The 10,500-nt window shown below is 42.0% G+C and overlaps 1 long non-coding RNA gene across 3 annotated transcripts; it reads right to left on the bottom strand.

Annotated features, from left to right (window-relative positions):
- Window positions 1-1,711: 1,711 nt before the first annotated feature.
- LOC134510267 (uncharacterized) lies at window positions 1,712-10,139 on the bottom strand. 3 transcript variants are annotated; one of them, XR_010069547.1, is made up of 4 exons: window positions 9,571-10,139; window positions 7,815-7,948; window positions 5,937-6,015; window positions 1,931-2,636 (listed from the first exon to the last, which is right to left on the bottom strand). It is a non-coding gene; the product is annotated as an uncharacterized LOC134510267 (long non-coding RNA). The 3 variants fall into 3 exon arrangements; XR_010069545.1 differs by lacking the exons at window positions 1,931-2,636; window positions 5,937-6,015 and adding an exon at window positions 1,712-1,913; XR_010069546.1 differs by lacking the exon at window positions 1,931-2,636 and having other exon boundaries at window positions 4,212-6,015.
- Window positions 10,140-10,500: the final 361 nt, after the last annotated feature.

Genomic DNA, 10,500 nt, shown 5'->3' with positions numbered 1-10,500 from the left:
CAGAGATGGCAGAGATGAATAATGCAGATGAATAATAGAGAAATCTTTCCTGTGTGCCCAAGGAGAGAAAAAATGGGGGTGCTATCGGTATCCAGTAATATGTCTGAAAAGCAACAAAATGTGTCCCAGTATGAATCCCAGGATGATGATCCCAGTCACTGCCAGCCTGGTGAGTGATCGGTGTCAGTATTTGAGTGTGTTTAGAGGTGGTGTAGCAAGCAGAAGCGCAGTCCTGCCAGGGTAAGGGGCAAATGGGATGCGGGGTTGTCCCTAATAGCGAGACTTTTTAAGCAACCACATGTACCATGTTGACCATAAGACAAAAATGCGCTCCAAAGGAAAAGCCCTAATGCTGCAGCCTTTGTTATTTCAGTTGGTCCTGTTTGGCAGGGTAGCCCTGGTGTCCCCAGGGTGGGTGGGTGTCCCCGGGGCGAGGGAGGGTGGACAGGCAGCAGCCCACAGCAGCTCTGCAGCCCGACGGAGCTCAAGGATCTGTCCTTGGCACAGAGCGGAGCAGCACTCCTATAAATCCCTAGCTGCAGCGGAGGGGGGAGTGGGAAAGGAGAAGCAGAACAATATTGTCAGCTTTTGGCAATTTGCTGAAAATATTTTTGTGGAAGTCAAGGGCCTCGTGGTGGTTTCCATTCTGTTGCTAACAGCCGTGCCCTGGGGCAATGAAGAGGATAAGATAGCGAGGACAGAAGGGTAGGGAAAATTTCCCTTTTGGCTTCCCTTAAATTAATGAGCAAAGAGCACAGATGGGATAAGTGAGGCAGAAGAAGAAATCCAGCATAGACGTTCCCAGTAGAGCGCCTAAAATGAAGACATTTTTGTGTGGAACAGGACAGTGACCAAACGGCATTTTCACCTCTGTCGTTTCTGTTTTGGGGAGAGCTCTCTGAAGACTGCTCAGGTCTTCCTATAGAAAAGGACTGACAGTAACTCTCAGCTCTGTAACCCTCCAGATGTGTATTTCCATCCTTGAAATAGCATGCTACTTTTCGTAGGCGCCCTGCCTCTGCCACTGGCGCGGCAGCCCGTGCTGGAAGGGGCAGGTGCCGGCATGGGCAGAGCCGGTGGAGCCCAGCGTGTGCTGTCCTCCCTCGCGCCGGCGGCTGGTGCAAGTCATTTGACCTCTCCAGATTTCCATAGTCTCGAGGTTGTGCTGGAGTTGCCAGGTTTAACACTTGGATGTTTGTCAGATGTGGCAGTTTTTAACTTCAGACCCAAGGAATTGCTAATAATAGACTAGTAAATAGCATGCAATTAACTTTCTCAGGCTGTTCATTAATTTTACCTAAACCACCACCCATTTTTAGAAGCAACTTGTTTGCCAGAGTCTTCAGTCAGATTTCTTCATCCAGTATAATACTATAAGGCTTTTATTTAAAGCGTGTTGTACCAGGTACCACTAACTAGGCAATAAGTAGTCACAAATGCATTCCAGGTGAATGTTACCATCTCATTTGCGCTGAAAATGGTAACTGTAATATTACCGCTTTGTACTTCAGCACATCCTGAAATTAAGTCTTAAAAATGATTGTGTGCTCTAAGCACATGTGGCCTTTATGGTAGTGCCCTGTACACAAACCTCATTTGTGTGTGGAGTCATTGCTACCAACACGGAAAAATCTAGCAGGAGAAAATTTAAAGAACAAATTTTTTTCTTAAAAGTAACTCATTGCAGAAGTACACATGGAAAGAAACAGATTACAAAAAAAAAAAAAAAAAACAGAATTAATTTTTACCTAATTTATTAATAGTACAAGTAAAACCAAATTCATAACAGGCAGATAATTGCTTTCATTTTTAAATTGCTATTTAATCTCTCTCTAGATTAAACTGCAGATCTGCCTGGGATTGAAGTCAAGAAGATTTGGTCTGGACTCAAAAGCCAATCTTGTAGAAAGATCCTGAAATAAAATGAGATTGGTTCCTCAGCATGAGAAGTGTTAATAGTTCAAGATAGCTTTCCTTTCTGGTTTTCATTCTTGTGTCCGAGTGTTTGCATCACTCTGTGTAGCCAGGCAAGAGGAGAGCGCTACCTTTAGTCATAACATACTGAGGAAGGACTAACACATCATGAACAAAATGCAGCCCTACATGCACCATAGCTGAAGATAAGGTAGCGAACGGTCTGGTGACGGTGGTTGGAACTGCACATTAATGTGGTCTCAAACATGTTCCTTTTATAAATGATGTTTCAAACATTTTACGAGTAAATTATTCAAAGAACCAGGTGGAAATCAACCCACGTGGTAGGTACATTTAAAAAAAAATCTCTTCAAGACAACAAAGTGCTTTAAAAGTATGTATATACTTGGGGGTTGGAACTAGGTGATCTTTAAGGTCCCTTCCAACCCGAACCATTCTATGATTCTATGTTCTCCTCTCTTTACTTCTGTTAGTCCGTAGTGCATCAAGCTCATTGTTATTTCCTACAAAGTAAAATTATGTTTGAGATGCTGGAGCAACTGTGTTCCAAAAATGTCTATTTTAGTAATCTTTTGGGCTTCTACTGTAAAAGGAATTTCCCATTTCCAGGTTTTCGTACTGGGAGTTTTTGCATTGGACTTGTGGCTGAAAACTCGCAGCAAGCCGTACCTTGTAGTCCACAATCCTGAGGTAGCAGGTACCTGTATTCAGACAAAAGCCCAAATAAAATAAAATTTGTGTCAGCAAACCTTCAGCTGAATGACAAAACAGCTCCTCGAGGGATTATCTGATGTAATCTGAAGGTAGGGCCTAGACACAAAGAAGTAAATTCACTCATGTGAGCAAGGCTGTTGACATTCAGGCATTTTCCTAGACAGTGCTGAGCACTCCATGCCTGAAGAATAATGTAATTTAAGCTTGTGAGCTTCAAGTCCTCATGGGCTTCACAGACTTTTTGAACACGCTTTGAGAAGCAAAGGGAAACTGTGGATCTATTTATTTCAAGAGTTTCAACTTATTTTTTCCACTTCTTTTTGTGCAGTAGGTTAGGGATGTAGGCAGAAAGCCTCACGATGTTTGAGGAAGACGTTGACTCACTGTCCTGAGTGTCTGAATGTAAATGGAGACAATGGTATGTCAAAAGTGTGAACAAACCCACCACGTCCATGCAGTCAGACCTGGGGGGCTGTCAGTTTGCTTATTTTAGAGATTGGGAACTGCAGAACTGGTTAAGAACATGGAAAATTAAATCATCCCAGTTTTCAGTTAAAGGTTATCCCAAACATTAGCTTTTAAAAAATATCTATGTGTTGTTTGCATCTGGAAACTCAAGTTCTTACTGAGCATTTTTGAACTGCCTTATGTAGTGCAGATATAGGCTCTGTTTAAGGACATCCACTCTCCACTGACTGCGAAGGAAGGAATCCCATTAAAAGTTCAGGAGGTAATATTATTTAAAAATAATAATAACATTTTCAGTAAGTGCATTGTCCTTAAATCAGCGTATGTTTGCATGCATTGGGGCTGAAAACCTTTAAATGATGGCCTTCCATCAGGTACTTACTGAATCTCATTCTCCTCTTTTAACAGAAGGTTACAGATATAATGCGAATTTTTGAACAGCTGCCTGCCTGTTTTGTGGTAGATGTATGCAGCATAATGATCCATTAACACCTCAGCAGTTCCATTAGCACAGAGACAGGTACCTCAGCAATTCTTCCACCTCACCGGCATCATCTGCATCAGCAGTGCCTGGGGAGGGACAGACCTCCTTCTCCCTCGCAAAATAAGAAATTACCGCACGCCCTCTGCAGTGCCTCAGACTGATCAAATCTATTGCATTTAGAAAAACTGCGTAGCTTGGTCTAACTTCCACTGCCAGCAGGTTTGTGCCACGTATTTTAGACTTTGCTAGAGTTACACCTGCTTTCCACTGGGTGATGCGGAGCAAGGTTTACACAGGCGCCTTGTTTCTTTCTTCAGATAATAGTCGAGGTTTGGAAGGTTTAATCAGAATAATTGTTAAAGATTGTTGTCACTATGACATTCCTTTAATATTTTTTCCAGTTTCATTTCTTTTACTAATCAAAAATGTGTATTTATCTTACATTCAGTTAAGAAAATACATTATGATCTAATATTGCAAAGACTGATTTTTCTTTCACGGCTTTAGGACCATGATGAACTACAGCCCACAGATACTAAGCTGAATGCCCAAAGGGCAGCATCAGATTTTCTGCACATATTACCTGTCTTGCTTGACATGACTAGTTTTTACTTCACTTTTTCTTCTAATGTGAGTGTCATTATATAGTAATTTAATTCTGCTCCAGCAGAAGCTTTGTAGAACAACCTAAGCCTGTAAGCTTTTTCCATCAAATATCTATGCTGCTGCTTCTGTCTGATATCTAGCAGCTTGTGAATCAGCATGAGTTATTTATATGCTGTAATTTTCTGTATCAAAAAATTAATGAGTACATATTTAATAACTTATAAATGCTTTCAAAAAGTCTGTTACATCAAGTAATCATTTCAGAATTTATCAACCAGATTTGTAATTTTGTCCAAATGTGCTTGATACAGTTTTGTTCAGATGTGAATTTCTGGGTTCCTGGTGTAACACCTGGTCTTCTCTTTGGCTTCTCAGCAAAATATATCAGTTACCAGAAGCTACCAGGACATTATGGCACTGTGCAGAACTGGAAAGCCTTCGGTTCCTGCCAGCTGAAAACATGACACGATCTGACGTGAGAAGGGTTAGGAAGAAGCCACGTCCGTTCCGCAGCCTTTGTACCGGGGCACTGTCTGACCTTGTCATCTTGATTGGCGTTAGTTATGATACTGTATACAGCATGTTCTCTATAATTTCTCCTCAGGGCAGACTACGGGGCCTGTAGTTCCCCATGTCATGGCGCTCACCCATTTTAATTATAGATAAAATAGTAACTTTTTTCCAGACTGAAAATAACTTCTTCAGGGTTCAAGCCATTGTTTAAGTTCAAAATTATTCAGTTTATATTTCAGTTAAATCCTTATTAAATTGTCTGCAGATTAACTGCTTCCCCTAATTTGGTGGAGGTTTTTTCACATGACTAGTTATTTCTTAACAAGCTCTAGTAGAAAATGATGGATTATAAAGTATCTCCCCCTTACTGCAATATATTAATTTTATCTTCCTGCTACTTTCCAAAGAAAATGCTAATTCAGTGTAACTCCATTTTCTGCCTCACGACTGACAGCTTTACCCTCCCTGCCCACTCCCTGGTCTGTTTGGCTCTCAGGGATTCATCTGTTCCAAGTTTATATAAGGAACTTTGCCACTTGTTTTTATCCCCATAAACAAAAGGGGTTTGATCGATAACTTTAGCTTATAGCTTTAGGCATACTCTAACTCTAGCAGTAGGGGCTTATGCCAAAATCAGTATTTTATAATGTAAACTCAACATAATGTGAAATTACTCAACCATTGATATTCTCTATTCGGAGGTAAGTAGCTCGGTACAGTCAGGTTAATATTGGAGACCTCCACATTATTGCGTCTAGATTACAGCAGCGCCCAGCGAGAGCTCGGCCAGACTGGAGCCCGCTTGTGCTAAGTGATGTACCAATGCAGACCATTGGCAAACACGTGTGCAGTGGCTTAGCCTTACTAATGTGAATATTTCCATTTGGTTTTAGTATGGCTGACTGTGTAGGACAATAAAATTAAGAAAGCGTGTCAGGGTTTACAGAACCAGGGACACAACCAGCAGCACATGCAGGTTTGACAGAACTAACGGAACAGCACATGAATTAAAAATGTTTTTCCCAAGGCTACATCAGTTGCAGTTGTAGGATTACAAGAGAAAACTGTTATGTTGATAGATGAGAATCCAGCTCTTCAGTAGATGTTTTGCATGTAATCTTACCCTAATAGCTCTTAGGGGTGACATCACTTACAAAGCAAAATGTTTGCAGGCAGAATGGAATGACATGATTTGCAGCAGCTCTACGGCACTTACACCACAGTAGCTCTCAAAGGCATATTTCCTTTCTGGGTTTGGGCATCTTTCCAGGTGTAACAGAGACGTGAGATGGTACCTATGTAACATAAGGTTATAGAATACGTTTAGCTTGGAAGGGACCTCTGGAGATCACCTAGTCCATCCCCCCTGCTCTGAGCGCATCCAACCGGGTCAGGTTGCTCAGGGCCACCTCTTCTGGTGTTTGACCACCATTGTGGTAAATTTTTTTTGTTCATTTGTGAACATTGTTCAAACTTGTGTCCTTTCCTTCTCATAGATAGGTGAAGAGAAAAATGTTTCTTCAATAATCTTCTGAAATAAGAGAAATAAAATAAAGACACACAAAAAAATTAGATTTGTCTAAACTGTCTGAAGTAAGCAGAAGCTCCTCACAACATAGCTGAGAGGATCTGTTGGCAATTTTGTCCTTTACTAGAGGACTGATAATTACTATCTCTGGAACAAGAGAGAATTAGTATTACTTCAAACCTTTATCAGTTTACTTTGCCTTGTGATAATTTTAAGCATCAAATTTGCTTGCACATCATTTTAACATCAAGTCAATAGAACTACTCAGAGGATGCAAATTACAGAAAATGTATTTATTATTCAGGTTTTGAACTGTAGTTTTACTTAGTTCAAGGGCACAAGAGGCTAGGGTACTCCAGATAGATAGCCCAAAAAATCTAGATAACACAGATGCAGACAGCAAAAACAACAGTCACACTAGTGACCCTGCATGGTGTTGCCCAGCACTGCAGATTCCTGGGGAACTAGTTCTGGTTCCTCCTCAGCCCACGCAGGTTTCTTGCCTTTGTCCCATGCTATGCCTGAGCTACCAAGCCCTGTGGAGAGCTGGGACAAGGCTACTGGATGGACTAGAAGGGCTTTGCTGTTTGTCACTTACTCCTAAGCATTGGGCAGTTTGGTTGGGAGCGATGGCTCAGACCAGCTGCTGGACATCCTGAAGAAAAGACTATTGGACCTGTACAGATCAGATCTGCAACTGGGGACACTGAGCTTGCGGGCAAACCCTGTGCTGTAGTGCAGAGACAGCCGGCTAGCACATAGCAAACCCGACTTACTCAGACGTACAAGATCGGGCAGGTAACAGGCACGGTGTGCATATGAAAGTTGTGAGGAGTCGCGCCTGTGCCAGATTTCATGCCCTTCTCTCCGGGGAATCACAGGAACGCAGCAGTCCTACTGCAGGGTGTGATGCAGATGCTGCCTGCTGCTGCTGGACTCTGGCTGGCTCTGACAGGGGCAAACTCATGTTTTCAAACCATGCTACATAAGGTAATAGCTGTGGCTTCGTTATTTACCATTGCTGTTTAGAATTGAATCTCTTTCTCACTTATATTTGGATTCTAAATTTTTGAGAAATGCTGATAGAACTTTTCCCTTCTCAGCTCTTTACTTCAGTCACTTCTAAATCTCTGAGCTGAAACTAAGTCAAAATATTCATGTATAGACTATAGTCACAGCTCATTCAAAGGGGAAAAGATGATTATGAGTTCTTGAATAGTAAAAACAGATGATTTTCTATTTGAACTCATTCTCTTTGTTGCTATATTATTATTATTAAAAACAGCTATATTATTAACTAGGCAAAGCACTGATTTTATTGGGAGCTTTTGCCCAGTCTTGTTGTTCCAGAAATATATGTTTTGGCATCCATGAGAAAATATGCCTATGTCTGGAAATAAATGCCAGGAAATCTCCATTTCATAGAATCACAGAATCATAGAATGGTTCGGGTTAGAAGGGACCTTAAAGATCATCTAGTTCTAACCCCCCTGCCATTTGTACGTGCTCATTTGCAAACTTTAGACAGCAAAAGCCACTGAAGATTGTATTCTGGTTCTGCATTACCTTTTCTGTGATATTTTCATAGAATGTCACCAGCTGAAGTCTTCTGGACACTAAGTCCTTCCCGTATCTGGTTCAGTTTTCACTGGAACATCTCTTGAGGATAGGCAGATGCCCAAATTCATATGCAGCAGCATCTGCCAAAAGATGTGACAAAGGCTGCCTGAACGCCCGTAACTCTCAATATACAAAAAATACTTGACCTTACAAGGCAGGTACGTATTAGGAAGTATCCACACCTCTGCACCTGTGGATGCCAAGCTTGAGACAGGTAAACTCCCTTCGCTCCCACACATGCTATCTTGCCTAACAGGCTCCAGTCAATGGTTATGGATGCTCATGCTGTGCCTAACGGTCTTTCAGCAGTTGGCAGGGGCAAATCCACCCTCTCCATGGGAATGCAGAGCTGTTCCCAGGAGGACACTTCCCTGTGGTGCATTGTGAGACTTGCTTTTTCTTAGCAGGCTTAAGGGCAGAAGCTGTGTTAGCCTGCCAAGGCATATGGTTTTGCAGGGCCTGCACACTGTTTGGTTCTGCGCATACTGGCAGTTGTGGTTTGGGACACTAGATCAGAGAGACAGTTCGTCATTATGTGAAGGCATTGAGTATGGAGACTGAACACAGAGCATATGATAAATCTGGCAAACGAGATGAATGCTGCGTTCTCGCCCATCAACACTTAAGGAGCAGCAGAACAAGCCACAGCATGGTAGGTGGGATTATACTGCCTTGCTGACATGGGATGACCAGTAATGGCTCCACAATGTCTGGAGGATGTCACGGGTGTAAGGGAGGTACTCCAGTCTTTCAGGGCCATGGTAAGGACTGAAGAAATCCACTCAAGTACTGAAACGGGCTCTCTGCAATTTTACTTTGCAGTCCAGTACATTTAGAAGATTCAGGGTAGGGCTGGCCTGTCCATGTGGAACACAAAAGCAAAATGTCACTGGTTTGAAAATCACCTGGATGTCAAGACTGCAAAAGCATGTATACACAGGCGTGACTTGCCTTTGTCACAGTCTGTAACTGGAAAACTAGAGGCGAATATTCTTTTGCAGAGCTGAGCCTAAACACTGATGGATCCCTTAACCAGACAATGTGCCCTCATAAGAACTATAGACTTAAGGTTAAAGCAGGCAATGGAAATTAAGGATGCCATATGTGCTCAAATTCATGCCATGCCTGACAATTCTAATGAGTGATTACTCACTGCAAATGCATGGGCTGTTTTGTGGATTGTGAGCTGTTGTTAGACATGTTGTACTGATAGCTTACAGATTTTAAAGCATTTCTTTTGCCTTTTGGGGTTGGGGTTTTTTTGAGTGCTTCTGGGATGAGGGCACTGTTAATCTTTATGGAGTATTTTCTGCCTAATTAATTGTAAGGACTTAGGTAGCTGAGGGCTTTTATTTTCCTTTACTGAATAAAATATCAATTAAAATGTAAATCTCTGCGATTGCTGGCTTGGGGACATGGGGATGCCTGTAATTGAACTGTGTAGATTACTCACTGTTTTCAAATACATTAATAATAATATGTTGGCACAGCTGCTTCTTCTCATTTCCTTACATTTACATGGACAATACGAAGCGTTAAAAACAAATGATGACCTGTATTAATTTTGCCAACAGATACAAAGGGGTTAAAATAGTTCTGTAGTTAGAACAGCTGATTCATAATAACAGTTAATGGTCCCTATCAAAAAGACTGCAACCTGCATGAACAAAAACTGATAAAAAATGCAGGAGTTTCGCTTAACCTTGCCTTTCCTCATTTCCTTTCCCTTTTATGTCTTTACTTGGACTTGGTGCAGGCTGGCTAGAGACTACCTGGATGACAACTGTTTCTCCCCTTCCCTTGCTTGTCCATCTCCCTGGAATTGTCTTCACTCTGCAATAGCAAAAATGGAAAGGCCGGATTAGCTCCCTGTTAAGCATCTGCAGAGGAATCTTTGCAGTGAAAGGCACTTGCATCTCTCGAGAAGAAGACACCAAGGTCTGACCCACACTGCAGGGAGAGAGGAGCTGTGTACTTGTAACCCCGTACAGAGTCACAGACCCACAAGGAAACACGCTGGAAGTTCCTTAGAGTGGCTGTGAACCAGGGTTCTGTCCTTCGCTTTGACTCTCCTTTTTATTCTACAAACCTGTGTGAGGTTCTCCTTCCTCCTGCGTTTCTCTGCCTCCTGGAACATGGCCTGTCTCCTTTGCCTTTGCGGCAGTATCTTCCACAGCTCTCTTCCCAAACCCCCCCACCAGGGCAGCAGCCGTACACTCAGCCTTCTGGCAGCACAGCTTATCTTGCAGATCTCAGAGCTCCATCCAGAACCCAGCCAGACAGAATTCCTTAACAAACAGGCAAGAGAAGGAATCCCTCCAGTGTTACTTCTGTATGTCAAGACGTATGGTTAAAACCTTCCTTCCTCTTAATACACCATTTATTTGAAGGCTGATACACAGAAATAGGAAAAAAACAATAGAGCATAATTGAATGCTCTGAGCAACTGTAAAATTACAATATTAGCATTTTTCATTAAAGAAAATTCTGATATCCTGTAGCAGAGAGGACAATGTGATCTCCTAAGGTTTAGAGCACTTCCCTGGGAACTGAAAAATCTGAGGTTTAGGCCCTCTTCAGCCTGAAGAATTTGAATCTCTATTTCTCAGTAAAATGCCTACTCATGCTACAA

The sequence above is a fragment of the Chroicocephalus ridibundus genome, chromosome 1, assembly GCF_963924245.1.
Source record: "Chroicocephalus ridibundus chromosome 1, bChrRid1.1, whole genome shotgun sequence".
Taxonomy (NCBI): Eukaryota; Metazoa; Chordata; class Aves; order Charadriiformes; family Laridae; genus Chroicocephalus; species Chroicocephalus ridibundus.
Note: the sequence above shows the minus strand (reverse complement) of the source record. Positions and strands in the feature narration are given on the sequence as shown.